The 26,022-nt window shown below is 40.5% G+C and overlaps 1 protein-coding gene across 1 annotated transcript in view; it reads right to left on the bottom strand.

The window, feature by feature from the left end:
* BSN (bassoon presynaptic cytomatrix protein) overlaps window positions 1-26,022 on the bottom strand; it is a 235,418-nt gene that overhangs the window by 51,543 nt on the left and 157,853 nt on the right. The gene's annotated exons all lie outside the window — the stretch shown is intronic.

Here is a 26,022-nt window from a genome sequence, read left to right as displayed (position 1 = left end):
TTAAAGAATTGGGCTAGTTACAGGAAGCCAGATTCCGGCTGGACATCAGGAAACACTTCCTGACTGTTAGAGCAGTACATTTCAGAACTTTTACAAATGTACAAAATACAAGCACATCAACAATATTTAACAAAGCCTGCAGTATCAACATCCAATATATATAGGTGAACTATTCACATGAAGCGTCTTTTATATAAACAGTAGTCCGGTACTATTTTGCTGTTTCGAGGGTTCTTCTTCAGTATAACGCCACTAAGTTTACAGAAGGAGCCACGGCTACAATAGAAAGAAACCCACAAGGACTGAGAGCGTTACTGTTGGCTTGAGGAAACGAGAATGATATGGTGATAAACCCTGGTGGGTTTCTTTCTATTGTAGCCGTGGCTCCTTCTGTAAACTTAGTGGCGTTATACTGAAGAAGAACCCTCGAAACAGCAAAATAGTACCGGACTACTGTTTATATAAAAGACGCTTCATGTGAATAGTTCACCTATGTATATTGGATGTTGATACTGCAGGCTTTGTTAAATATTGTTGATGTGCTTGTATTTTGTACATTTGTAAAAGTTCTGAAATATTCATTTATGAAAGCTATTTTGATACTCTTGTGGTTTGAGTGTTATCACTCTTATTATACTGTTGTTGTTTCCAAACCACAGCCTTCTATTTTCCTTATGTTAGAGCAGTACGACAACGGAACTAGTTACCTAGGGAGGTTGTGGGCTCTCCCACACTAGAGGCATTCAAGAGGCAGCTGGACAACCATCTGTCACGTATGCTTTAGAGTGGATTCCTACATTGAGTGGGGGATTGGGCTCGATGGCCTTATAGGCCCCTTCCAACTCTACTATTCTATGTGTCTATGATTCTATGAAATAGATGTGGGGGGAGGGTTGTATGATTTATAAACTAGTTTGGAAGACCCTCATTAGAACCAAAAGGCTGTATAGAAACGTACTTATAAATCAATACATACATAACATAGATACATAATAAATAACATTTCATACCACTTTCACTTTCATAACCCTCAATTGTCAAAATGATTTAAATAGGATTACCGATACAACGGGCAGCGACAGAGGGTAATGCTGATATGGAAGCCTATAATCTTATATTTCAGCACATAAAAGTTTATCCAATACATATCAATCTTTATTTTTATCTTTTGGTTTTGAACCTGAGCCCACTGGATAAGGTGAAATACAAATTCAAATAAATGAAATAACATCAAAAGATGGCAGTGCTGTTGTGATTTGTAGAGGTGAAATTACTTTTTTACAAAATGCTGAAATGTGGATATGGATGGCAAAATGTGACCCCCAAATTTTCCAGCTGAATTTCAGAATCTAAATTTGACAATAAAATTTGAAAATGATCTGTTTTGATTGGCTATATTAACCTAATATTAAGTATTCTAACTTCTATTGCAAGCTGTCAAATACCACCAAATATTTGACTGCTATTGCATATCAGCTGTCATTGTCAAAGACTAACTGCTACATGTCAAATATCGTTCAAAACTGACAACTTTTGTATGCCAGGTGTTGGATACTGCTATTGTTGACTGCTATTACAAAATCTTTGGATGTCAAATGCTGAGACTAAACCTCAAATAGGCACTGAATATTCACACATGCAGAGAATATTATTAATCAAAACTCACAGAGGAGGATTTTTGAGAGTACTTCATTTCAGCTCTAAGAGTTATACTACAGTGATAACAACACACATAAAGCCCATCGTGTCCCTGCCAAATCTGAAAATGAAAGCAATTATTAATTCAAGGAGGTGGCATGGGGATTTCATATTAAGGAATAATCTGTTGCTGTATTGCACAGTTCCCCATATATTCACCTAGAATATCCTGAACTCTCAGTCATAGTAAGTAAACAAGCCACTTAATAACTATATACCTGCCATCTACTGGAGCCATCATATATGATTTGATGGTGGCATGGACTGACAGTATTACAAGTCACAAATAAAATGTGGAGAGGGCCACAGAATAAATTCCACCCAATGTTACTTATGAACATCTGGCTCAGCTTCCAATTCCCCTAATCAAGTAGAGTTCAGGAAAATTAAAACTTGCCTTCTAGATGGGCAAGCCCAGTGCTGCATGCGCTGTCATTTGAAAGCCAGAAATACTTATCTCTGCAGATTAAATTCTTAAATGATGTCAATTAATTGTAGAAGCAACTTCAATTTATTAATAGAAAAAGTAAAACTCTTGGGACAAATTACTTATCTCTTTGATGAAATGCATTTTTATGATCAGCATAGTTCCCCCACCCATCCCAAAGAAAGGAAACCAAATCAATGGATTGGTTTGGAACAATAAGCTCCAATGGTAAATCAGTGATGCAACAAGAGTTTTAGGGTCTGTTATCAAAAGTATTTAGCACTTTGATGTAGGCTAAATATGGAACCCAAAAATTAATTTAGGTGGAAATTTTCAAACATACAGTAAGAGGTGGGTAACAAAAATATTTATTTGCCTTAACTGAAATATTTAATCAATATTAGATTACTGTTACTAAGTACTTTTCTAGTGACATTTTTCAGCATCTAAGCCAGGTTTGGGCAACTTGTGTATTTCCAGTTGTTGTTGGCTGCATCGTCCCTAGCCAGCACACCTAACAGTGATGTATGATGGGAATTGCACTCCAACAGCATTAGAGGGGCCACAACTTGCTCACTCTGAAACTATGCTAAGAAAATGCCTAGGGCCTCAGATAAATGCTGGCTATGTCAAAAGGAAAAACCAGCTTTTATTCATAAATGGTGGAATTGTAAAAAGATACTGGTGATAATTATATTACTATGTTAGTTAGTGAAATATGTAATTATAACAGGGAGAAACCAAGGCTAGAATTTTGACTTTTTTTTTTTTAAGGAAGAACGTTCTACCATGTTATTATTATTATTATTTATTTATATAGCACCATCAATGTACATGGTGCTGTACAGAGTAAAACAGTAAATAGCAAGACTCTGCCCCATAGGCTTGCAATCTAATAAAATCCTAGTAAAACAATAAGGAGGAGAAGAGAATGCAAACAGGTACAGGGTAGGGTAAAACTAACAGTAAAACTAACAGTATAACATGTGATCTCGCACCTGCAGGCCTGAGTGGTACCGTTCAGGCACAGATTTGCCACTTCAGTGGGGACTTCTACTACCTACATACTCACAGTTACAACTTGTCATAGATCAGAGATGAGATGTTGTTGAACTACTGTTCCTATGATTGGCCAAACTGACTGGGGCGGATGGTAGTTGGAGTCCAGTAACCTCTGGATGGCCACAGGTTTCCCATGCCTGGCTTAAGCAAAGGCATAAACCTGTTCCTTCCTTACAATTAGCTATGGTACTATGACTTGCCAAGCCAATAAGCCAAATTAGTACAACCGTAAATGCTGTCAACAAGAGTTAAATCATTAAGGTGACACTATAAAGCAATATACTAGTCTGCATTGTTTTAAAATGCCTTGGGAATGTTTTAGTCTTCAGGCAAAGAACGTATACTGAACCCAAGGGTACTCTTTATTTTATGAATTTCTTTAAAACATTTGTCACCCAGCCTTCTATCCACCATGGATACCCAGAATACTTTACCCAGAGATAAAAACATCACATATAATATAAATACCAATACATAAAAAGCACCCTTCAGCTAAATGGAATATATTTCTGACAGTAACACTTGACACCTCTATTGCAAATTTGCAGCTAGGATGAAAGGACAGTTCTCTTCCAGCATGAGCTGTTGTCATCAGTGTATTGCTCTCCCTTACCCTAGTAATTGCAGTGCATTCTATGCAAATATACAAAAATGTGATATTTCTGTCATCTCAGTTATCTGACTAGTCTCACAACTGCATCCACTGACACCTCATCACTAAATGGCACAAATGGGAGCTTTCCTCAAATTGCAATAGCAAATGGTCCATCCATTTTGGATTTGGACTACAGCAAGGGCAAAGGGTTAATAAGAGGGCAATCCCCCTTCTATGTACTGGACAGTCCCTAACCAGTTCATAACCTACCCACCCTGAACTCACCATGCCAGCTATTCTTTCTCCTCCTCCTCCTCCTCCTCCTCCTCCTCCTCCTCCTCCTCCTCCTAATCATGGATACCAGGGCTAAATAACAAAAGTCTAGCATATCGCAAGATCCTCCGCTTCTCCTACCCTGGTGTAGACATGCCCCAAGTGTTCTCTTAGGAGCAGAGCAAGTAATATCAAGTAACACACAAAACCTAGAGGAACACTGCATTGTTTGGGTTCTTGGTATACTTGCTAAATAATGGAATTATTTATGCAAAACCTTCTGTTGTCCTCAGAAAATGGGTGGCAACTGATGCATTTGTGGATGAAGTTTCCTAGAATACATCTGATGAAGTGGGCAATGTTCACGATAGCTTATGGTAAAATAAATAAATTTGTTAATCTTTAAGGTGCCAGAGCCTTTTGCTGTTTCATTTACATTCTAAAATCACATATTTGAGAGCTGTTTTCCTTAATCAGTTAGAAAACCTATTTGAGAGAGATTTTGGGTCAACTCCTCTTTTGTGATCATCTGTATGTGATCTCAGAGGGCAGCATTTTCTGCTTCTCTCCTGTCATACAGCTTTTCTGAACCAGTGGATCAGGCTGTAGAAGCTATTTTCAGCTACACCATGAAAGGATCACTGATAATTGTCACAAATTGCAGTACATCAACAATAGATGAGCCATGGTTCTCTTTGGGCTGTAGGATTATCCATGTAGAAGGAAGCCTCCCATATATTTTAATTACTTTAAAAAAAATCAGTTTTTTGTCACCAAGGAGCTAGTGTTTGCACTGTTGCCTCTGATAAATCCTGATTAGGATTTCAGAACATTTTATGTAGTGATCTACAGAATCTGTCTTATGTTTTGTGTTCTCAGCCCAGCTGTCACTCTAGACTCCAAGTCTATCACAGGCATTGCTTTGCTATGCAAGGGATTTTAACTGATTGCCTCAGAGTATGCACAACACTTTATTCCCCCCAATTCATTTTCCACAGAAAGTCCACATATGGATGAAACTCAACCTCTGGGTAGCCCCAAGTCTGACACACAGCACTAGACGTCCTCTGAGCATGCCCAAGGACAGCTCCACTACTTCCAGACATTTTATAATTCCTCTTCCTTTGAAGCAGCCATGTGAATCCCAGAATCTTCACTTACTAGCTCTCCCCTAAACTCTGTGCTGCTGTATCATTTAGGTCTTTGCTGGACTCTGTCTAGAGCTTGAACTTCACAGCTGTTGACCTCCTGGAGGAGTCAGTTATGTACATATCCTTCCTCACCCCAAAGTCTAAGAGTGCTGGCTACAAAGCAACCCCTACCTGGAGCACACTACAGCTTATTTATGAATTTATTTAGTAGCCTATCTCCCGGTGATCCCAAGGCACATTCATTCGATGCTGTACCAGTTGTGCTCACTGCACTTCAGGTATTCAGAGCAATTAACACTGTTGATGACTCTGACTTTTTCCAGAAGATCCATTAGTTCCTGCTGTGTGGTGAAGTTTGTTAGCATGATTATAGCCTTCTCCTGGTGAGAAGAAGCAAGTGCTAATCCTCAGGGAGATGGATGGTACTGCAGGAATTGGAAGTAAAAATAACCCATTGAAATAAAGAGAGTTGCTATGGTGATGAAAAAATAGAAATGCAGAGACGGACAGGCAGTGGAAAGAAAAGCTACACTTCTCGTAATCAGCTCTGTGCCATTTCTGTAGCCACACAATGCAGGAATTGCCATACGCACATAATTTAACTTGATCAACTCCTGTTGAACCATGCATGCACACATCTCCACCAATACGTACAACACTGCAACACTACATGTGATAAACAACTTGATTCAGGCTTGATTCAACTGTACAGTTGATGGGTAATTTTGCTTTAAATCAGATTGAAAATGGACAATTTCCTGATGCAAGATATAAACAAAGCCTGTGTCTTCTACTTTTTCCTCTGAAGTGTGACAGAAAATTTATAGGCTCAGATTTTCTTCAGTACCAAAACATTAGATAACATTTTTTTGTGCAGAATCCTCTGTAGTAGTCTAATACATGGTGGTCAGTGCGGACGTCTTGCAATACCCTGAAATTCCATGACAACTCAATTATAGGGATCTTGTGGTGCATCATACATAAAATAGTCTGTTAGTTAGTGTGGCCTGTAAGAACCAGCATATCAAGAACCATTCTACAATGGGTATGATCATGGGCAAGAATATATGAACTGGAATAAGTAAAACTCTTAAGAACTTGTTTCCAGAAAAAGGATAAACCATAAGAAAGGGAGTAACCTAGAAAGTGATTGTTTTGAATAGTGTTTCATGAAGTCATCGAATGTGGATCATAACAAACTGTGGCAAGTTCTTGGTGGTATGGGGATACCAAGTCATTTTGTCTGCTTCCTGAGGAATCTGTATAACGAACAAGTAGCAACGGTAAGAACAGACCACGGAACAACGGACTGGTTTAAGATTGGGAAAGGAGTACGGCAGGGTTGTATACTCTCACCTTACCTATTCAACTTGTATGCAGAACACATCATGCGACGTGCTGGGCTTGACGAATCCAAGGCTGGAGTTAAAATCGCAGGAAGAAACATTAACAATCTCAGATATGCAGATGACACCACTTTGATGGCTGAAAGCGAGGAGGAGCTGAAGAGCCTTATGACAAAGGTGAAAGAAGAAAGTGCAAAAGCTGGGTTGCAGTTAAACCTCAAAAAAACCAAGATTATGGCAACCAGCTTGATTGATAACTGGCAAATAGAGGGAGAAAACGTGGAGGCAGTGACAGATTTTGTATTTCTGGGCGCAAAGATTACTCCAGACGCTGACTGCACACAGGAAATCAGAAGACGTTTACTTCTTGGGAGAAGAGCAATGACAAATCTTGATAAAATAGTTAAGAGCTGAGACACCACACTGACAACAAAGGTCCGCATAGTTAAAGCAATGGTATTCCCCGTAGTAACCTATGGCTGCGAGAGCTGGACCATAAGGAAAGCTGAGCGAAGGAAGATAGATGCTTTTGAACTGTGGTGCTGGAGGAAAATTCTGAGAGTGCCTTGGACTGTAAGAAGATCAAACCAGTCCATACTCCAGGAAATAAAGCCAGACTGCTCACTTGAGGGAATGGTATTAAAGGCAAAACTGAAGTACTTTGGCCACATAATGAGAAGGCAGAATACCCTGGAGAAGAGGCTGATGCTAGGGAAAGTGGAAGGCAAAAGGAAGAGGGGCTGACCAAGGGCAAGATGGATCGATGATATTCTGGAGGTGACAGACTTGACCTTGGGGGAGCTAGGGGTGGCGACAGCCGACAGAAAGCTCTGGCGTGGGCTGGTCCATGAAGTCACGAAGAGTCGGAAGCGACTGAACGAATAAACAACAACAAAGGTTATGTGGTAGAAAATAATCTGATCAAGACAAGAGGGAGGACTCATTCACAAGAAATATTACTACTACTATATTACTTAGGGCCAAATTACACCAATAGCCCATTTAAATGGTGTGCTTAGGACTGGCCATGACTGTTTCTTAACAAAAAAATGGGGATGCCAATCTAGATGAAGATTGCAGCTACTTTTTGTTAACCGTGAGTCATGGCCAGTAGCATGACCTGGTTCACATGTTGCACTCTTTACAACAAACCCGTCAGTTACATCACCATTTTTGTCTCCATATTAGAGTTGGGGGAAGGGGAAGTTGAAGCTGAGAGAGGAAGTGCAAGTAACATTGTTGAGCTACCTAGTGAGGTCATGGCAGAACTAAGAGTTGAAGCAGGGATTTTCTGAACTGCAGATCAGTCTCTTGGCCACTACACTATACAAGGTCTCAAGGATGTTTCATCATGGAGATTGATAGGGAGGGAAGAGTATATGTATCATCCAGTTGAGACATCTTTGGGAAAGAGGTAAACAAGGTGAAACCCAAATGTCTATTTTACAGCTATGTCAGTACAGATGATGTTCTGATGCCACATGGCTTCAAAGCCTGTGTTCCTGAACCTGCTCATCCACACTGGTAAAATATTATTCTAAGGAAGCGTGAAGAAAGTCACCAAGTGTCCGCTTACTTTTGTTGCTGTTTTCTATGTTCATTCTTGGTGCTTTGCCCCAAGAACTCTCCATTCCATTTACCTGATGAACTTGTCCTTAGCAGGCCATAAAGGTAGTCAATCTGTTACTTTTATATCAGTCACCCCCATGGATTAGGAGACTAGGATATATGTTTCAGCCTCATGATTTTTAGCCTTTGTGATCTGTTGCTAGATTTTAGCTTTGGAAGGCCAGCAACTCCCAAACCATGATTCTGTGCTGCTTATTATTATCACAGTAGAACTTTAATAATCTGCCCTCTTTGTAAGGCAGAGAAAAGGACATCATTGCATTGACACAAACTTCTTAAAGATTCTGTTGCAATCTTTTTATCACTTGTTAAAAAAAATAAGATGTTGTTCTAATGGGTATCAAAATCTCTATCCAGGAAAGAACAAGTGAAGACAATGTAAGTGTGCCAGTCACAGAGGTATAAATAGCCAGCCTTGTCCACCCACTTCCTCTTTAATTAAATTCTAAAGCTAGAAACATACATCAGAGGGTGAGTGAGGGTGACCTGAAAAAGGTTAGTTCTCAAACAGTTTTTTCAGGATATAGTTAAATAGAAGTCTGAATGACTGAGAAAGCTTCACCAGAGAAGATTGAAAAGAGGAAAATGCATTCAGTGGTTTCTTTCTCCCTGCTATAAAGGTCTATGTACATTCATCCTTGGAACTGTCCACAAGAGGACATTATTCAATACATTTAGATTTGTGTCCTATTTTAGACTGCAGGGTGAGTTACAGCATTACACTATATGAAAATAAATGTCTTTCTTCTAACAAATTAAGCAGCTATACAAAGCTCCTCCCCAAGTATATAGTTCCCACCTTGTTTTACATACAAACATGCTCTCCAGTAAAAACATTCCTTTTTCTTCCTTCCATCTAACTGTAATGGCTGCCATAGGCATATCTTAGCATAAGCGAAGTCATGTTGGCACTGGAGATGAACTATTCATAAAAAAATCTTGTATGAGTGCAGAAATAACATTCACTCCGAGTGAACTTTGAAGTGGCTGATTGATAAGCAAGTTCCTCTTACAGGACAAACAGGAAAGAGCTAACTTAGGCCGGATCTACACTAGTCTTATAACGTTGCTAGTGTCCCTTTCTAACGTGGTTCTCTGTATCGGTTTTCTGAATCACGGGGCATACTAGCGTGACTTACGTTTAGCTGTAACGTTACTGCAGGGCACATGGTTAAATCCTTTCCGTTGTTCTGGGTTGCTCTGAGCTGCTGGGTTTGCTCCGCCCACTGCCTGCCTCATTCCTAGCCAGCAGTGCAGGGCAATAGTCATAAGCACACACACAAACCTCCTCCCAAAACATGTTAACATAAGTCCCTGGGAATAGCCTGAGTACATAGGAGCCAGCCACTTTGCTGACGCTAAGCAGGGTTGGGTTTGGTCAGGGTTTGGATGGGAGACCAAATTGAAAAGTTTTAGCAGCAGCCCTATTTAAGCCCCGCTGGTCATGAGTTTTGGACTGGGAACAAGAGACCCTTGTTAATTTTCCTGCACGGAGCTACAGCAATCCTTTGAGCGCTCCTCAGCTCCTTTGCAAAGAGGGGGGAAACGTTAAAAAAAAAAAAATCAACCGATGACCCAATTTGATTCAAATTTTAAGGAAGGATGCATGGGAGTACTTCACAATAAAAGCAGATTCTAAGGTGGAAAACTTCTGAGTCCTTTGCATGCAATTGTCAGTGATTGCACAGTATAACGCTGGTGTGATTTATCTGCTGTAGCAGATAAGATAGCAAACGGGGCGAAGGAAGGAGAACAGGAAGTGGGCGGAGCAAACCCAGCAGCTCTGAGAAAGGGAGAGGAGAATTACCGGTAGGACGAGGCACATGAATCTGTAGCCACGCTGGAACAAAGAAACAGAACCGGTAAGTCGGACCATAAGAAGTGTCTTCGTACTGTTTGGGCCACAACATTACCAAAACTTCCCCATCCATTCCAACTTTCCACCCACTTCAAATGACCCCCCCCCCATTATTAACTTCAAGTGATGTATGGTGCATGCAGGGAGGAACATAAGGGAAAAGGTGGTTCCTTACAATGAAACCTTCAATCCCTCCCAAACAGCCACCATAAGATCTGACAACTGAGCAGCTACCTACTGAACATCTGAAGCTATGGGTGCTGACCATGAGGGCTGATCATAGTGGAGACCCATTAGAAAGATCATCTTTTCATACAATAGTAGAGTTTGATGAAAGCTGGCCTTTCTGTTCTGTACAGCAAGTTCTGAAGCTTCCAAAGGGGAGGGGAGATTAACGTGCTCCAGATGTTACAATCCTCATATGATGTTAATTTATTTAATAAGAAAGAGACTGTGACCCTTTCTACACCTAAGGATTATCCCAGGAAAATGGAGGGATCGTCCCTGCCTGCTCCCGGGATCCTCTGTGTGTCATTTGGATGCACAGGGATGATCCCGGGATAATCCCAGGAAAAAAGGCAGGTGTAGAATGACCTAAGATGTAGGAAAGAGACTAATTAGTGACAAGCAATTTTCTCTTCATATTATTTGTTTAGGTGGATAGCCTGTGTGATCTGAAAGTTATAAGTTAGGGGATACAAAACCTTGCATTAAAAATGGAAGATAGTGTCCAACCCAGTCCCTGAAGAGTTCTCACCATCTAATTTAACAACTGGAGAAGGTGAGCAAAAACTCCATGCTCTCCTACATGCTTCTGCTTCATAACCATGAAAGAAAATGCTTTCAACGTCTAATGGACATAGACTGTATAACCCTTAAGGCATGCAATAGGCACTCTTCCGTACAGTAATTCTGTGGAGCACTCTCCAAAACAAAATGTATCCTAAAGCCAGAAATAGGTACATGCTGCAGGAAACAAAAAATATACATAAAATGGATACATGGATGTCTGTCTTAGAGAGAGAGAGAGAGAGGAAGATATCTCATTTTAAAATCAGTGGTATTACTTCTCAGTAAATATGGTTAATACTGGGCTTTAAATGATCAGACACCAACAGCTGGCCTGTTTCGCTGTTACAAATTACAATAGGCTGCCTCTGGTTATATGTTCAATTACGATAGTATGTCTTTTCCTTTTCTGTGCTTATTTGTATAGAATTGTACAACAAGCAAAGGGGGGGGGATAGGGGAAAAGCTGGCAGTGGTTTACCTAAGCACACCTTTCATAGCTCTACCAGAAAGACTGATCAAAGGCAACAGAGGGGTTCAGTGTGAGATTTCCAGTGGTGAATGTGAGATTTTTGTCCATACACATTGTGCAGGTATATAAATTGTACTGATGAGATATAAGGTGATTGAAGAGGAAAGTTGCGGCTGAGGTAGTGTTTACAGGAGCTGCTATTGAACTACTTTACTCTTCACACAGAGTAGATCAAGGAAGGAAATCTTTGAAAAGGATAAATATCCTAACTCCTTCACAGTTTGAACATTATAGATGTATGGTTTATTGTTCCCCTTTCCAGGTACTTCTTGAAATAAGGATGCTTGAATAATTGAAGCTTTGTGAATTCCAAAAAGAACTTCTTGGAATAATGTGCTATCGGAACCTAGTTATTTCCCAACTTTCTCCCTGCCCATGTTCCAATGCTCATAGGCATCAAAATATGATTAGAAATGAGAAGACACATATTTGTGAACCGCCCAGAGAGCTTCGGCTATTGGGCGGTATAAAAATGTAATAAATAAATAAAATAAATAAAATATAAATATAAATAAATTAAAATCTATCACAGATTAATACAGAAATAGGATGCAAGGGACACATGAAAGAGAAAGAGACTAATTCATCCATCTGTATGGAGAATATGGCTATTTGAAAAGGACAAAACATACTCAAGAAGAACTCTGGGTAGGGTTGCCATACATCCCAGAAAACTGGGAATGTCCCGATTTCCAGGAGATTCTGAAATGTCCCGACCGGCTGGACAAGAATCCCGGATTCCTGGTCCAGCTGGCTGGAGAAATTCTGACCTCCAAAATGGTGCCTTGAGCCTGTTCAGTGAAGCGGCAGCAGCAGAGAAAAAGACGCATCAATCTGGCGCTTTTTCCAGAGCATCACCGCTCCTCCACAGGCTCATCTGAGTCACTCACCGAGACTCACCTTATTGCGCCTGCAGCTGCGAAGAAGAGGAACAACATTGAGGAAAGGCACACCTGAGTCCCATGCAATGAAAAGGAGTTTGGTGAGCTTGGCTGGTTGTGGTCAGACCTTTAGGGTAAGCGTGGGGCGGAGCTGCTGGGTTATTTGTGGGGGAAGAAAGAGAGTTTTGTGGAGGACAGGAGGGAGGAAGCGAGTGGGGGACGAGGGGGTGAAGGAGAGGAAAAGAGAGAGGGGAGAAAGGAAAGAAAAGTCACTCCCCCAAAAATCGCCCTTCAAAAATCCACTTCCTTGGATTTGCGTTGCAAGCCTCAAATCTGTTACTTGGAAGTAAGTTGCAGTGAATTTAAGATGTCTGGTTTTACAGTAGTTCATGTTTTAATCGAAAAATTGGGTTTTGCAAAAATTGGGCTTTCCCTAGACCTTTACATATTGCTCAGTTTTTTAAAAAAGCCTAGCCCCCGCCTCCCCCCCCCCTCCCCCCCAAAATTGTCCAGTTTTGTGGATTCAGAATATGGCAACCCTAACTCTGGGATATCTCCACATGATCTTTGCTGAGCATGGACAGCATTAGAATACTCTTAAAAATGTAAGAATAGTACAAAAATAATGCACTTGCTAAATAAATTCTACTGAAGTACGAAATCCCTTATGTAATGTTCATGTGAATACAACCTGAGTTAAATAGCAGGACACACATTTATTTTTAATTTTTCCCCTATTTGAAAGAAATGCCATATGGACATGATGATTTCATATGTACTCCTAAAATGTATTAACAGAGCTGTTTAAAAATAACCCAACTATATCAGCTCCTGCATAGCTTTTACATTTGAAATCCAAATTTAAAAACTAAAGGTCTTACAACTACTGGAAGGGAAGGTTGTACTTCAATGAACAGGGCAGGTTAACTGAACTCTTTTAAGCATTTCCTTGCAACTAGCATCACAGAAAAAGAAAGGCCTAAGATGTTATTGTTCATCTTTGGTTTTATATGTCTTAGGTTCCTTTTCAGTTGCTGAATCATGTGATCCTGCCAAGGCTACATCTAATGTACCTATACTTCACTGTACAGAGTAGGACTCGGAGTGGTAAATCCACACTGGGCCATATCATAGCAACTCTTGAATAACTGACTGACTTGTGGCTTCAGGAACACTCTCCAACATGATGGGTCACAGTCCAGCACAAGTGTTTTATTCAAGTGTTTTAGTTTCCTGTTAAACTAGAACACAGAAGAATTTTGTATTTAATATGAATTTTTGCACAACATACCATAAATGATGGAAGAAAATATCATCTATTGTGCCACTTAAAATAAGGCTGCAGTCCTAAACATTCTTACAACTGAGTAAGCCTCACTGGTCTGATTTGGATGTAACAATGACCTATTATTTATTGTTATGTGCATGAGCTTTGAGCTCATGTGCTTCCCCCGTTCTCCTTTCTCCTGTGACACAGCTGTAAGGATATCAGAAGTTTTTGCTACTATTTTTGATTAACTGCTGTTTACCATACCATCCAAATCCTACACTGTTCTTAATTTTAACTATGGCCATAGCTAGACCTAACGTTTATCCCTTGATCGTCCAGGGGTCAAACCTGTTCATCTAGGTGACACACCTGATCCAGTGCACAGGCAGGGGTGAACCCTGGATGATCCCAGGATAAACCTTAGGTCTAGCTGTGGCCTATGGTTTACTGAAATAAGCCAGCTTCATAAACCAAGGGGTGAAGTTGGCTTGATTCAGTAAGGCACAGTTAAGACTAACTATAGTTTGTCTGGGCTAGGACATAACACTTAACTGTGGCTAGTAAAAAACGGAAGCAAAAGCTTCTCATTTCCTCCTAGCAGCTGCAACAGAGCAGAGAGCACATAAGGCTGAGGCTTCCACATCATGTTCATTCATGCAATGCACCCCCTTTAAATGACTGCTTCCATTCATGCAGCAGCCCCACCCCCAAATGGACACATTTTAGCTTTAAAACAAGATGTGCACTGCATGGAGAATGTGCCTTATTTTAATGCAAAAATGTGTTCACCTGGGGCTTCAGGAGCATAGTTTTGCATTAAAACAAGGTGCACATCCCCTCACACTTTGTTTTAAAACATCAAGGTCACTTTTTTTCTTACTGCTGAAATATGGCAGCAACTCCATGGTAAGAATTTTGGTGGCAGCAGGGATGTAGGCGACCCCTGGTTTGTTCAGGGGGGCAGATATTGGCTCCCAAACCCTCAGATTGCCTACCCGTACGCCAAACCATTACATCTGAACACAGCCTGTGGAACTTACTTCTGTGTATTGCACTGCATATAACCTAAACTCTAGTCTTTAAGCTTGTGTCATATCTTTTACTTAATTCCCTATGGGAGTAACTTTCAAATTGTAGTGGGGGGGGGGGGGCACCTGGATTTCTTCAGAAGAATATGTATGTACAGAATGTATGTTGCATTTTAATAGCTGTACTGAAGATGCCAGGGATTGAACCTGGGACCTTCTGTATGCAAAGCATATGCTCTATGTGATCAAGAAACAAAGATCAAATAAAACAACCCAATAAAATCAGCAACCATCAAACACTAGCAAGATTAAATAAAACCAATCTTCATCCGTAGACGTTTTACCTCAGCCATCAAGGGTATGTTTTTTTGCAAAGCCCAGCAAAATAAGAATGTTTCTGTCTGCCACCAGAAAAAAGAAGAAGAGAGAACTTCCTTGGGAAGGGCATTCTATAACATTGGGTTAATTACTGAAAAGGCCCTGTTTCTATTGGATGCTAAACTTCCATCTATAAAAGTTGATACCTTTAGCAAAGCCTCATTGCCAGCTCTTAAAACCCAGAGGGAATCTTATGGCAGAATACACTCAGGGAACCTTCAGTGACAAAATCCAAAATGGAGGACATTTTTACCCCACAGCTAGAGGGGTATTTGATTGTGGTCTCTTCTCAGTTCAAGTTGAGCCAATATTGAGACCCAACAGGTGTGGCCAGCATTTTATATGAACTGTGTGTGCACCCTAGAGTACTTCATGGTCTCCAGAATCCTATTCTGTGGTTTTATCCTGGTTGTGCTTTTTATCTTGTATTTTGTATTTGGGTTTTTAGATTGTTGGTTGTTTTATTATTATGTTCCTCATGGTTTTAATTTTTATGAACCGCCCCGAGAGCTTCAGCTATTGGGCGGTATAAAAATATAATAAATAAATAAATAAATTCAATATGGTGGGGTTCCATAGCTGATGCAAATAGGCTGCTTGTAAGACAAATTGATGTGGAAAGTGCCCACCAAACTTTACCATGATTGTTATTTACTGTCTAAACCTTTCTTGCCTGGCTCTCATACTCTTTGTACTTTCTTCCAAAGATCTTTCACATGCTTGGACATAACTAGAGAGATATTAAGGAGATATTGCTGGCATTCTTTTGGGTTTGGTTTTGAAATTGTGAGGTATGCTCAGAACATCTGGTACACCAGTCTGAGAGCTGCAACCTAGGGCTAAACCCATGATTTTGATCACTAGTTCCCAAGCTCTGCCTGCAACAGTAAGACTGTGTGTTAAAACTGCCACTCAGTCAAATATTTTCACTAGTGCTCCAGGCACAGCAAACAGAAGTGAGATACATTTAGGAAAAACAAGAAACGCTAGCTTTTTATCTGTAAATTGCCTCTTACAGAATTACCTATCCAGTTCTATGAATGGATGGTATGTGCACAGTCTGCACCAAGCAAGGGAACGCTTTCCGAAGCAGCATGAGATGTGCTGGGATAGGGCTTCCATTTATTTCTCAACCTTCTGCTGACAAAAAGGAAACAGAGGATGGATAGAAAGACTGTGCCTAGACATGGCCACTGTAGAAGAACTTTATTTACAAGTAGCAATGCCCATCTGGCATTGTTCTGCATCATGGCTTAATGGTCTTGGGAAGGTTGCAGTTATAGTAAGGCCACCCTGGACGTTGATCCTGAGTCAGCTTACTGTATGTGTAGCTTTGGAATCTTATTTATTTAAACATTTCTTTATAAAAACTTAACATCAGAATGGGAAGCCCACAGCTCAAGGCTACTCTTTGTCTGTTCCTGACTTACTCATATTGAGCAGGAATAATATATCTCCCAAGTCCTTCTGCACTGGTGGAGGCTGAAAGATTAGCCAGGGCTGCGGAAGAGGGTGGGGATTACATCTGCATACTGCTAGCCTCGTGTCATTTGGAGGATATTGCCAATGCAACTCTTACACTGGCAGGACTCAACCAGTACAAGGGAGGAAATTAGGCAAACTGGGAGCAAGGTGGAAGAGAAGTGACTTTAGTTTATTTAAGGATTTTATTTAGTTGAAATCCTCTATTGGTTCAAACATTGGTCCTACCTCCCCAAACAGGATAACACTGTACCGGCAAAAGGTTGTTGTTCTGCCACCATATATTTTGGCAAAAAGTTAAAAAATAACCTTGGAGTGTTTGGAGGCTGCTAATGCATGTGTTTGTACCATTTTATTATTTTTTATTTTTACAAAAGCCTAACTTTTCACATGGATTTCAGTGGGACCTAAGTACAATTAACTTAGTCTGGATCCAACCCAGTGTGTTCAGTTTCAGTCACTTCACGTATGTCAGTTCAATAGTTCCAGTTCTCCAAATGATAAACTTATTTCTTTCAGAATATAAAATTTTATTCAGGGATGAGACAGAATACTGATCTGTAGTTGTTGTGTTTGGAAGTAGTCAGAAATTACTTCCAGGGAATATATCACCAACATTGGATCGAAATGAACACATTTTTCAACTAGAAAATGAAAATACTATGCCCAACAATTTAATCCCTTGGTGAATGAGTGAGTTATATGTATGTAGGAAATTCCCTGCTGTGAAGGGGAGATGAGGCAATAGCACTCTTTTGAACTAACTTATTCAACCATTTCTAATGAGCACATAGTCACTAGACTTATATATTGTAGTTGTTACCCATTTACCTCTCATTATTCCCAAATTTCTTTTGTTTCCCCATAGGCAACAAGGTTCAATGTAAATAAGAGCAATGATGTTCCCTGTTCTCTGAGTAAAGCAAATTATAACTGAGCCAAACTCATCCTAGATATGAGAACCGTAACTTGGCTAGGTTGGCTACCATATCAAGACCGCCGCCAGATGAAGATCAATTCTGGGTACCACCCCCATGCTCGTGTGGTCCTCCATGTCAAACATTACTTCCACTGGCTTATGGTTGATTTAGGAATGATATCACAGTCAGATATGGTACCACAACTGATGACGATACAATCGATACCGAGATCCACAACACGGGCATCAATCTCTGAAGGGGTACTAAGGGACGCGACTCAACCAACAAAATCAGAGGCGCACTCTAATCTAAGTGAGCTTGCTAATTGCCCATGTGTGTGAAGCACAGAGACCATGAAGAAGAAAGACAGGTTGCTTACCTGTAACTGTAGTTCTTTGAATGGTCATCTGTGCATTCACACACACACACACACACACCACCGTCCCCTCTCTGGTGTCAGGGAAAATGTTTTTCTCTGATACTGCAGATGGATCGATGAGGTATCAAAATTGTTTTGGTGGTCTCATGAGACTGAGGGGAAGGTGGGAACCGTTGGAATATGCGTGATTGACAGCGGGGGAGGAGTTCCCACCTAAAACGCCTCTAGCTATAGAAGTTTTTGCGAAGACGCTCTACACAGGCACAGAGCCCATGTGTGTGAATGCACAGATGACCATTCGAAGAACTACAGTTACAGGTAAGCAACCTGTCTTTTTCTGACCTGGCCTACTGGGAAAGAGCAGCTTGCAACTAAGGATGCATGTGGTAGGAAGCCTGCAGGGCTTAAAGTGAGAGCTTTGTGTTAACAGATCAGAAACAACCTTCAAAAGGCTATTTTTACCTTCACCATAGTGTCCGTGAAGAAGGGGACTGACATTTCATTGCCTTTTGATGTTTCTCCATTTAAAAACCTTTCCCCTTTCTGCTAAGTTGAAAGATATTTTTTTCTATAACTCCTCATTCTGTAAGTCTTACTAGTTTAGAAGGCACTAAATCTGTCATTTATGCAAAACCAATTCAACTTTCCCCCCCTTCCAGCTTAAAGATACTCCTCATCCTCCTGGTACTGTCAGAAAACAATTCTGCATAAATTCTGAAGCCACCCTTAATTAATTATGTGGACGCTTTACTATGCTTTTGTGTGTTTATACGGATCATCATCATCATTATTATTATTACATGGAATGGGGTGGAGTTTGGATGCTCTCAGAATTCTCTGTGCAATGGTCATTGTTGCTAGAACATGAGAATATGAGTGCAAAGGAGGACTTTTGTGTGGCTGTGTGGATTTCCTCACCACCACCACCACCACCACCACTAAACATTACGCTCATAATCTTAAAAGTTCATGAACCTCAGTTTCCCTTTTCTGTGGTGTGGGATGCTGGGGATTCAAAAGACTGCTCTGTCTCTGGTGATTTCTTGGCTCACCTCTGATGGTCCTTTGGCTGCACCTTTGGTGATCTTCTCCTCCACCCCACCAGACCCAGTGGGCACCAGACTCAACTGGCCAGTAGTTATTAGCCAAGACAGCAGAAGAGAAGTTCTGTGTGCAGAGGAAGTATACTTTTGAGCAGCAGATGCTAATAACAAATAGGTTTCCATCATTGGCTGGCTTGCCATTGCTGGAAACAGAACGACCAGGTTTACACAAAGAAAGAAAGAAAAGAAGACACTGTAGCTTATCCCCAACCCCATGCATGCCAGTCGCATGCTGCATAATTACCATCATTAACCTCACTGGGTGTTGTCTTTTGTGTCATCTGAACCAGGCCAGGGCGGGTAGAAGGGGTGGGTTACAAACCACCCTGCAACCCTAGAACAAGCCATGGTTCCCAGGGTGGTGTAAACCCACCTGCCCCCCTCCCTTGTCAGGTTCAGATGACACAACAAACCATTCCTGGCAAGGGTAATTATAGTAATTACACGGTGCACTGCCAGCAAGCACTGGGTGGGAAAATAGGCTACAGTAGCTTATTTTCCTCCCCCAATTGTGCAAACCTGATTATTGCAAGGCTTTGCTTGATGTAGCAAGGCAACTCTTAACTGCATGTAAATTACTCTAAGTGCCCTTTAGGAACAGGGATCTGCTTATTCCCTCCTCTATTGCATACTTCTAAGTAAATCAAATAGCTTGAAAAAAAATCATTAAAATCTATGAATTACACTGGAAATAAACCAGTTGATTCACTCACCCAGATAAGAACTAATCAAATTTAGATTAAGTCCAGTTCATTCAGTATGAATAAGATGAATTCACAGCAGCTCTAGAAACTGCAAATTAAAAGTATTTTAAACTATTCAGTGGTAACCAATTTAAATATGTGTCCAAGTAAACGAATAGTCAAATTTGAACCATGAACATAAAAAGCTCTATTACACAGCGGGTACTGGAGTGCACACTGCTGCTTCTTCATCACATAAACATCTTAAGAAGGGTGCTGATTTTGCTGGCTATAAAATCCCTTTCAGCACTGCTATATTTAATTACTGCTTAATCAAAATGAAAGTCTAATTAGAGGGCAAATACAGCCCGTTATATCTTAATGATCGTATTTGTCTTCTTTATTTCAGAATCCATTCTCATCAGCTTGCTTTTGCATCAGATTTCTCCCTCACAACAGAAAGCAAAGCAATTATTTCAGACCCTAAAAGAAAATGTAATTGCTTGTCACAAATTGAATACATTTCGAAGAAAATGATGCGACATTTAGTTTCTTAGGCATGTGATGGACAGTCCTTTTTCTGCTGCGGTTTCCCAAATGGGAATGCGCACATGGCTATGTCACTGCACTGCTCCTCACTTGGGTCAATTTGCTTTCAACTTGACCCAAGTGTGGTGCAGTGCAGTGACTTAGCCATGTGCCCATGTTCTGTTCATTCTTGGGCTACTATGTACTTGTGGCACGCTTTCATTGAGTGTCTAGAAAGGCCTTCTGACCTACTATGACCATACCACTCCTCAAGCGCAAATGCCAAAAATAATGCTAATTGTTTAGTGACTTGAACTACTCCTGAATTTATATCACCTCTATTCTCAGGTGGCCAGGGTTTAAGATGGCCGCATCCTAATGTCTGTAAGAAGCTTGGACTCTTCAGTGAGGAACATCAGACATTCATCTACCACTAGGCTCCCACAATTTGGTTGTTTACTTGCTGTGCTGACTGCAGCAGTTATGAAATAGACCCCCAGATCCTTCCAGAGCAGTTGTAAAAGAAATTCCTAAATAAATCTGCTCTGGTTAAAATGTCCCTTAAGTGTATCCTGCTGTCCTGTTCTCACAACACAGAATGTGTTTCTGTTTCAGAAGCTGTTTTCAGTGCCATGCTCAAATGGCCATGATGATTGTGATATATAATGTGCAGATTTAATAAACATAATTATTACTAACATTAGGGCAAGTTCTGACCATTATTTGCTACGCAGCTCCTGGGTGCATAACTGCTTTGGGAAAATATACCATGAATTGTAAATACATATATATTAGGGCAGTGGTTCCCAATTAGCTAAATACTGCGGACCCCTTGTTTTTCAAATGCCAAGCCATGGACCCCCTACTTTTGAAAATTTTGTTATCTCTATGGTAGTTACCTGTGCGAAGCAATTTTTTGGAGAAAATAAGGGGTAGCCCCTAATAAGCGAAGGATTTTAGGTATATTAAAAAACAGACCATAAAATTTGTGATATTTGTGATATTACTATGCAAAAATGACAATAATTTAGTTAGGAATATAAAGTCGAATTTAATTTTACTAACGTCTAGTTTACAACTGAACAAATTATGACATGTCTAGCAGCTACTAAACCTAAATGTGATGGGAGAAATCATACCTCTTTTTGTCCCGAACAATCCACATTCAGTTCAATATTTCCTACTTTTAATCTCAAATCTGGATCAACATCGAGCCAATTTCTATGCTTGTTCTTCATATAACAAAATGTCGAAAATGTTTGTTCACAAAAATATGTAGAACAAAAGGGAACCAGATGTTTCAAAGTTTTTTTCACCTAACTTCTTATAATCAGGAAAAACCTTCACCCAGAACTGGTCCAGTCCATATTCTTTGAAAAATGATTTCAATGAACCATCACAAGTCACGTCAACAAGTGCATCTTGCTCTTCCGCAGATAGAGTTGTTAGTTGTACATCACCACATTCAAACGGATTCCTTCTCCATGAGTTTTCAGGATTAGGTGCAAGGAAGTAATCTCTGAAGGTAGTCGCTAAATCACACAGGTGCTTTTGCTCATGACGTCACCGTCGAAGCAAACAGAGCGCAGGTGACAACATATTTTCTTTTATTAAAATGCAGACCTTGCAGAGCTAGGGGTCCGTGGACCACCAATTGGGAACCACTGTATTGGGGGGGGGGCAAGAAACACATGCAGGAACAATGTATCCTTATACCACAGATTTCTCTATGCAATCACAGAAACTCTTCTGCCTACAAAGGACAATTGCATGGAGACATTTTAGTCATGAAAACAAGAGTGTAACATAGCCCTCAGTTTAAAAAAAAAGGAGTCTCACTGGTATATTTAAACTCTCCACCCCCACCCTAACCAAATTGACATTTAAAAAAATGTTGGCTATCACAAATGGTAAATTGACAAACGGCACAATTTAAAAATATTTTTAATCACTAATTAGATATAGTATTTCTGATGTCTGTTAAATGAGAGTCAGTATTGGCAAACGCAGTCCAGCAGAAGGCACACAACACAGTGGAGAATCTCCACTCCATTCGTGCTGTAGCTAGTCTTTCTCTGCTGTTCTGCAAACTCACACACCGACAAGGCACAAGCAACTAAACATCAAAATTACCTAAAATTAAATGTTACACTCCTATTACAAGAGTAAAACATGCACATATTTGGCTTCCAAGTCTGGAGGGGGTTCTGGAGGTGGTGGTGTCCCCATTATATTTCTGGCAAAATGTTATGGCTCTTCACTTGGTGTCAACATAAGATTAAATGGCTTCAGGAAAAAGTATAAATAGTCCAATGGATGTAGTGGCAGCTAAAACACACATAAATAGGGTGACCAGATGCACCAGGAAACCCCGGAGACCTCCTGAAAAATGGAGGTCTCCGGGACAACCGGGACTGGGCCCCAATTCACCAGGGAATTCTGGGAACATGTCCTCCAGCCCCCACCCCCAGCACCGATCTGGCCTTTTCCTTGGCTGGCGCAATTGCACTGGCCAAGGAGAAGGCCGAGATCGGTGCTGGGAGGGCCTAGAACGACGCATTCCCGGACTTCCGGGAACACGTCCTCCAGGCCTCCCAGGGCCGTTCTAGAGATTTGTGCTTCAAATACTTAAGCAACATACATGTTCATAAAAATAACTAGGTTTTCTGCCTTAGATACTATGAAGAAGAGGACTATATAGAAAGCTGAATAAACAGATAATTCCCATTTTGCAAAGAATACAGCAGGGACCTAAACTGATAGAGGCTTAAGTTCAATACACGGTTCCACACAGATTACTCTTAACGTTTCCCTGATTTCAAATAGGGAAAGTAATTCATCTTTAGAAATATCCTAAAGTAGGACACTTTCCTACAAAAAGTAGGCTTGGGATAAATCAAACAGAGAAATGAGAGACAAAGTCTAATATGTATTCTGAGTGTTCCCACCATCCACAGAAAACACTTGAGAATGGCTATATTAAAAAAAAAAAAAGAATTATTTGTTCAGGCTGAGAATTTATCTGTACAAGATCGTTAGCCTGGAACTCAGTCGGCCCATCCTCTGGAAGTTATTGCTTTACTTATCCACACGCTAATCACTAAAAGCCAGAAATTCTATAACAGAATAAAATCCATTGTTGATAATACTGCACATGACAGCATCCAATACTGGCTACTTCAGAAGGAAAAAAATGCACTAAAGGGCACAGAGCCTTTGTGGAGATGTTTATCCTCCACTGTACACTTCTCCTCCCATCAATGCACATTATACACCCACCCATCCCCACTGCTTAGTCCATTTCATGCACCTGATGAAGTAAGGTGCATGTGGCCTACCAAAAAGCATGCCACGATCATTTTATTTATTTAATTAGGCATGAATACCTTTCCTTTCCACCCCCTAACTGGGATTGGCATACATAGATAAAAAATTAACAATCCAAATGTACCATTTAAATCAAGGTAGAAGATTTCAAAGAAACCAATGCAAAGCTAGGAAATAAAGGGTCTTTCCAGACTATGCCACCATCACCCTGCCTCATTCATGGAATATTATGAGGGGGGGGGGAGTTTCCAGATATCATCATCTGCTTTCTGACTGTTAATGGTAGGACCTACTGATTAGCATTTTTACAGATTTTGTATCCTCTCTTTTTACCATCATGTATTTTTTATTAACGCCTATGTACCTACATGCTATAATAATGGTCTGTTGACTGAAAATAAAGGTTGATTTGATTGACCTAGGTACAATCAAGGTGTGAAGATGGGAATGGGACTGTGACAGCTAGTACCACCTCTGACTTCCATGTGCTGGTTGTGGCTCATGCACAGAGCCTATGTGATACTGCATGTAATGACTAATGCAGGGAAGTCAGGGAGCAAGGGTTGGCACTGTGTGGGGGCTATACTTATGCTTTTTCAACTGGCTGCATAAGCACAAGGAACAGACATTTATTTTTCAAAATAGAAGAAGCGATCAACCTGGTGACTTCACAAGCATGTGGAAGAAGCTACATGAGATCTACCTCAGTTAACGGGGTAGCAGGCTATTTGTCAGACGTATATCATTGAACACATGCTGGATGAATTATTAAACTTTCTCATGAATATTCCCCCACACATCACCCTTCTGAAGAGCCCAGAAAAGTTCTCAACCCTCCAGTCAATGATTAAAAGAGAAAGAATTCTAAGAGAAACCAAAGATACTTAATTATTAAGCCAAGGAGACTTCTATTATGGATGAATCATTACTCTAACAAAATAAGACAAAGTGTTAGTGCAATAAAGCAATCATGAAAAAAATAGCCAGTTTTATTTTAAGAGGTAATGATAACAAACAGAGGAAACCCTAAGGGGGAAAATTTAGGCTTGGATTACAAGAATCTGACCATTTAAATTTACTAATTCATTTGTAACATGGCAATTATTAATGCAAAATCATCAAGATTTCATCATAAATCAAATGAGAAAGACAAAGGGGTTTATGTTGCCACTTTTAAATAAATAGCAGCTTAGAAAAGGAATCTATAAGCATTACAGAGAAAGTTAGTCTACTATATATATATATATGTATATATATATATATATATATATATATATGCAATTTTGTGTATATAAAATATATGTCTTATAATAAAGCCTTCAACAATCTATCAAAATATTTCTAAGAATATAATATTTGCCAGTTTGGTGATTTTAACATTTTATCAAAGGAAATTAACCTTTCAGAGTCCCAGGGAAGCAAATATAGGATTGCAATCTTCATAGCAGTTGCATAGATATAGTTTAAACAGAAAGACCAAACTGTAAAAAGGCATGCAGAGAGCGATCACAAGCTCTCTGACTGCAGTCCTCTGCAGCACTGTCAAGCTGTGCTTAAACGTGAGGTATGCAGAGACTAAAGTAGAAGACTGGGAAAGCTGTAACGCACACTGTATTCAGATGTAATGCTAAACCATGGTTATTGTCAGGTATAGGCCTTGTACCTAGTGGTTAGATTTATTTGGAAATGCTGTGAGAATGTCAGATATTCTCTGTAAGCAGTTCCCATGGGAGTAGCTGGTTCACTCCTTTGCTTCGGCCTTGAAGGAGCTGGTTCTCTGAGAACTTCAGAGTCTTTTGGAAAAGGTGGGGGACACTCTTCGAAGTGGGTTATAACATCCTGCCCTCTTGGAACATGGGCATGGTTTACAGGTCAGGGGACCTGTCTGTCAAGTGACTTTGAATAGGCCTTAAAGGCTGGTGCAAAGCTGAAAAAGCTTTGCTAGGTTTCATCTCTCGACGCAACGCCTGACCTTCCTCCTACTTTGGATTCCATCTCCGCTTGGGACTTTGAAAGCACTCTGCACATGGACGCTTTGCTATTTGGACTTTGGATATCTAAGAACTGTGCCATGAAAAGTAGTGAGGCTTTTCATAGACTTGGACTTGCATATGCTGTGGATTCTGTGTTCATGCCCAGACTCAGGTGGCAAGGAGTTCCCAGTCCTTAGCAGAAGGATGTGACTCCTGGACCTGAGGCTTAACCTTTCCTGAAGTCATGGTAATGGGGTCAACTCAGTAGTGGTAGGCTGAGACTGACAAGTGCGTGACAGATCTCTCTGCCTGGCTCAGAGAAACCTTTCCTAGGACTTTGTTTTAGGGGATTGGCCATGTCCCTTTGAGGAGCCAGCGTATGTGGCGTCTGGAGAAGCTCAAAGCTGTTATTGGCGCACCCTATTCACTCCCCCTCCCCGAGTGTTTGCCTTAAGGATCGTTTCAGAAAAAAGAGCCTAAAGTTTCCTAACCATCGTTCAGCTTTAAGTGTGTTTTAGAGATTCTGTAACCATTAAACTTCCTCAATACTGATGTGAGTGTCTCGTGTGAGCTTGCCAGCACGTGTGAATGCCAGAGGGAACAGGCATGAACACGACAGTTATGAGAACTAGCACTACAAGAATTCTTTTAGCCTCCTCCTAGGCTCGTACGCTCCCTCTTCCCCTCTCTTCCATCACTTCTGCATTCAC

This window comes from Elgaria multicarinata, chromosome 3, assembly GCF_023053635.1.
Source record: "Elgaria multicarinata webbii isolate HBS135686 ecotype San Diego chromosome 3, rElgMul1.1.pri, whole genome shotgun sequence".
Lineage (NCBI taxonomy): Eukaryota > Metazoa > Chordata > Lepidosauria > Squamata > Anguidae > Elgaria > Elgaria multicarinata.
The sequence above is the reverse complement of the archived record's forward strand: the minus strand, read 5'-3'. Positions and strand labels throughout refer to the sequence as shown.